The following is a 5,762-nucleotide window of genomic DNA, read 5'->3' as shown; positions in this document are numbered from 1 at the left end:
CACACAAATAACGAAGACACGAAGAAATGGATTCAATAATTAATCTACAACTAAGTAGGTGATTACTAGTTGTTAATTAATTCTAGAATCAAGACATGAAACAATAAGATGAAACTAAGAATCTAAAATTTGAGCTCGAAAATATTGCGTGAACAGTAGCAGTGATGATGTGGCAGACACGTATTGGGTCGATTTTATCAAGTGGTTATTCTCAAAGGTTCAAGTCTTGGTCAAAAGTTAATTTAGATTGGTGAAATTTGTTTTAGGAGGGAAAATAAGTCTTGGAGCCTTTTTCAATTTTCAAGACTCGACTTTTTCTTGTACTTCTCCTTAAAACATGGACCCTTGTTTCATGGGAAAGTGGTTGAGAAGTGATGTAAAGTCTTTTGGTGGCTGGGGGTCTTTCAAGACTAACAAGTACATACACCTTTTTCCTTCACCTTTTAGGATCTAACATTCATTTTATGTTCTAACAATATATAAAGGAAGGTAAAGAAATTCAAGAATAACAACCACACCAAGAACAATAACAACAATCTTCAAGAACAACAATAATTCCATCGGCCAACTCCAATCCACAATAACAATATCTCCAACACTTGGCCAAGACAACTATAACTTCAACAAAATAATTCTCAAGCCACCAAGTAACTACAATATCAAGTGGTCAAGTTTAGAACATCAAGGAGAAACCACACGGCCAAAATAGTCCACCACAACAATGGTCAACAACAATGGCCCAAGCTTATGTCCATAACAACAACTTTCAACAAGTTCAAGCTCAAGTTTAGATCTAGACTCAAAGTGTTAGTGGACAAGAAAACTAACACTAGAAACAACAAAACAAACAAGAACACTACTAGATCTAGTCACACAACAAACAAATCTCAGCTAAGACACAACAAGAACACAACTTTCGGCCAAGAACACAAAGGTGGCAGATTTGACTGTTTCTGAAATTTTCAGATTTCAGTTTTTTGAACAAAGTCAAAGATAGCTTTGATACCAAATGATACAAGAAAACAAAAGGAGCACAAAACAACCACTAAACAGTCCAATACACCATCCAAAACAGTCCACTAATCTTAAGGATTTGAGGACCAAGATGGAGACCACTCTCGAATTCACTACAACAACAACCTATGAGATAACAATGGTGTATTTGACACCCAAAACAGCCACAAAACGTGAAGAACAAGATGACAACAAGAACATAAATTTTTGGATTCAAAAAGGACCCAAAAACAGTCCACTACACAAGATAACAACAAGAAAAGTAAAGGATAGATAGTGAGGTCAATATTATGACAAGAATCAGAAACCAAGTGTATATCATACGCTAAAATCCCTAATAAATGTAATAATAAAAACCACACTCTTACGGTGACCACCAAGGAAATGAACTCACCTCAAGAGCTACCGTTTTCAAACAAAGATCAATATTGGCTTTTCCAAGCCCTATGCTAAGGATGGCTTTTTCAAGCCCTACAACTAAGGGTGTTACACTCTCAAAGAGAGAGAAAATATGTCTTTCAATTCTTCATCATTCAAAATCTCCCAAGAAATGAGCTAAAATGACCTATTTATAGTGTAATACAAAAGAAGACAAAAAGACCACTTTGCCCTTAATGATAGGTGCGGCCATGGTGTGTAAATACACCATGTGTAATGTCCAAAATGCCCTTAATTAAGGTCCAAAACCATGAGTCCTCAATCTTAAATGCTTCAAGCAATCTTCCACACGCGAGATTGCTTTAAGTTATGCTCAAAACGGGTCCTCCATGCATGTTCTTGTATTCTCGAGGTGACCAAGTCTTTAGCCTCTATGTTGGCCTCCAAAGATGTCATCAAAAGCTAAGATGACCATTTGTCCCGTATCAAATGGATAGGTGGTTTGCTTATATGGGCGTGGACAATCCTTCCCTCGTGAGCTAGCTTTTGAGGTCGAATCAGGCTCAAACATCATATCTTTACAATATTGTATGTATCCATATAGTATAAAACACTAGCATGAAAATACATTATTATTATACATGTCCTATATTACCAAATTATGCAAACATGACATGTACATGTAAAGTAATAAAACGTAACTACAAGAGCAAATAAATTTGGATAAAATTTTTGTTCTTACTACAAATGCATCTGCCAAAATTCAGTATATGCATTAAAATATTCACTAAATATCTATAAATATTTAATTATGAACGTAATTATTATCTTATATTAATTTAAATCATTATAGAGATCCGTAACCTTCAAGTCGTGAATCCGACTCTTTTTATATGATTATCAACCCTCTCTTATTTTTTACATTTTTCTTTTCAAGAAAAATACCATTCGAAAATTTAGTTTACAATATATGTATATTGCATATACTTTATACTAAATATACATAGATTGTACATGCTTAAACATATCTATATACATCATACATCATAAACAGATAAAGTGTATCGATAGTGCATACTCTGACCATATTGATAAACTAGATGGTTGAATTATATAACAGGCTATTTGCTACTTTTGGGCCATTACAAATCAACTTGAAGCCCATCATTGTAATGGGCCAGAATATAGAAAAAAAAGGCTATTTGCTACTTTTGGTCCATTACAAATCAACTTGAAGCCCATCATTGCAATGGGCCAGAATGTAGAAAAAAAAGAGGCTATTTGCTACTTTTGGGCCATTTCAAATCAACTTGAAGCCCATCATTGCAATGGGCCAAATTGTTGGTGCTAACCAAAAACTCCCACTTGATATCTTGTAAAACTTACATAAATCCCAGTTAATTGTTTGGTAGATTTGCACAAATAGATGGAAGAACACCAAAAGAAAGATCGAGATGAATGAAATTCTTTCATCTTTAACTATAAGTCCCGTATTTGTGTACACCAGCAAATGAAGAAACTCATCATAAAGAGTACTTTTGTTTTTAATATATATTCATAAAAGCGAAATCCAAATTAGTCGCGCCAATTATTTGGGACTTAGTGAAGTACTCTATGCAAGGGGAATCTGAATTAATGAGTCAATCAACAACAACAATAACATACACAGTAATCTCACAAAGTGAGGATGGCTGGGGGACGCGGACGTAGAGTGCAAGGTTCGGGGAAGGATCGGACTACAAGGATCTACTGTGCAACCTCACCTTACATTTGTACAAGGAACTGTTTCCACGACTTGAACCTGTGACCTCCAGGCAGAGGCGGAGCCACCTTTAGCAAAGCGTGGTCAGATACACGCCCTTCACTGGATTATGAGTGTATATTTAATTTTGCACATCCTTAACACAACTAAGAATAAAATTTGTACACCCTTCGTCAAATTTCTAGCTCCGTCACTGCGGCTCCAGATCACATGGCATCAGCTTTACCATTTACTCCAATACTCCCCTTCTTCCATGACCTTCAAAGGACAAGTGCAAAACATGCAAATCTATTTTTTGGTAAGAAAATTGGTGTTTCTTGAAAAATCCAACTTATGTCATTTCCATAACCATGCATTATAAAAATGACATCTTTATTAGGACAAAAAGTGTTTATAGGGAGCCAAGATTGTGTGAAAAGAGATTAGACCTCTTGGTGAAATGAAAAAAGAGTTGGTCGATTTGATGCCTTGGTGAGTATAGTATTCTTCTTGATTTTGCACCATTTTTTTGGTTCTTCAAATGTGGACTTTTTTTTTTTTGTTTTCATCTAGTGTTCGATATCTGCATTGGAGTCCGACTAATTTGGATTCGCGCCGTATAGGACCCATTCGGGAGAAGCACTAGCTCTCTACCAAAGATTTTTTCATTGCCAGAGCTCAAACCTGAGACCTCTGATTAAGGGAGGAACAGCTCCATCCGTGCACTTTGATTACAGTTTTATTTTATTGTAGTACTATTCTGTTATTATTTTATGTTTTTTATGTTATCTATTGTCTTTTGTACTTTCATTACGTCATTTTTAGATTTCTTTTGTCTTGAGTCGAGGATTTATCGAAAGCAACCTCTCTACTTCAACTCAGGGGTAAAGGTAAGATCTGCAAACACTATACCTGCCTCGAACCTTACTATATTGGATTAAGCTCAATATATTATTATTGATGTTGTTTTGTTTTGTAATGTTAATATATCAATGTGGTGTTTTTTTATTGAGAGGACTTGGGGGTTAGTTTGGGATGGGATTGGGATAAATAAAGTTATCTCATGTGATTGGATAAATTATCTTATTATATATATTGATTTAATTTATTCTATTATTATAATGTAAATAGTGAGATAAATAATGTCGAAACTCAGTAATATTCCAAACCAAATTAAAAATAAAGTAATCGTGAATCTTTATCTCAGAATTATTTCCTTTACATCTACTATATCTGCATATGTCCTATCACACTAATTAAATCTTACCCAAAACTTTTATCACCCAAACTAGCTAGACTAACTTAATCTATTTATATCTTTAACAACTCTTACACATATATTTTAAAAAAAAAAATTGACATAATACAGACGCTCAAATTTTGGTCTCAGATGGCAAGTAAGTACTCTAATTTTGAGTATGCATATCTAGACACTTTAACTTGTCGGTTTGAAACTCCAACTTACAATGTGATCATCTAGATACCTCCTAATTTATTGTCACGACAGTGTTGAGTACCCATGAGACATAGTAGAGACGAATTGAAGTGTTTAGTTGTAGTTGAGATGAGAGACGAATTCAAGATTCAAAACTTCCGGGTGCCACATCGCTTTGAACGATAAGTACGTAGCAATTTGTTCAAGTGAAATCAATATTACAAAGGTGAGTATAAATAAGGTACACATCAATTTTGCACGCAATGAGCTTCATGGCCTATTGGCTTTATTCAGTCTTGTCTTTAAGGAGGTTTATGGTTCGATTCCTACTTACTTCAGTATCAGTGGCAGCACACTCTCACTTGAGCTTACGGGTGCCATGGTTAATATCTATATATTGTAAGTATACATATATGTCAAGTTTCGATCGAGATGACCGGGTGTCGTAGCACCCCACAGTTGTACCTAAATCGCCCCGACAGAGATTCCCTTCCAAAAATAATCATGTGGATACCATACGAATCAATCGAAGGGACCCTAAGCTAGCTCCGCCCTGTACGCGGAGTATCGAAAAGACTGATTTAACGTTGTGAATATTAAAAGACAAATGAACAAACATGCTTGTTATTTTAATTTCTTTTTCATGTCCTTTTATGGTAATAATTGAATCAAAATATACTCTTGTTTTGTTCAAATTAATTAGTTGTATACTTTATTTTCCTATATTGATTGATGTTCTCCTATCAATATTTTTTCACATTATAAAATAAAACAAAAAAAACAAGACAGTTCGATGCACTAAAGCTACCGCTATGCGTGGTGTCCGGGAAAAGGCTCCACCACAAGGGCGTATCGTACGCAGTCTTACCCTACATTTCTGCCAGAGGCTGTTTCCAAGGCTTGAACCCGTGACCTCCTGATCATATGGCAGCAACTTTAACAGTTACTCCAAGGCTCCCCTTCATGCGCGGTGTCCGGGGAAGGGCCCCACCACAAGGATGTATCGTACGCAGTCTTACCTTGCATTTCTGCCAGAGGCTGTTTCCAAGGCTTCAACCTGTGATCTGGTCACATGGCAGAAACTTTACCAGTTACTCCAAGGATCCACTTCATGCGCGGTGTTCGGGGAAGGGCCCCACCACAAGGATGTATCGTACGCAGTCTTACCTTGCATTTCTGCCAGAAGCTATTTCC

This window comes from Capsicum annuum, chromosome 7 (genome assembly GCF_002878395.1).
Source record: "Capsicum annuum cultivar UCD-10X-F1 chromosome 7, UCD10Xv1.1, whole genome shotgun sequence".
NCBI lineage: Eukaryota > Viridiplantae > Streptophyta > Magnoliopsida > Solanales > Solanaceae > Capsicum > Capsicum annuum.
This window is presented reverse-complemented; position numbering follows the sequence as displayed.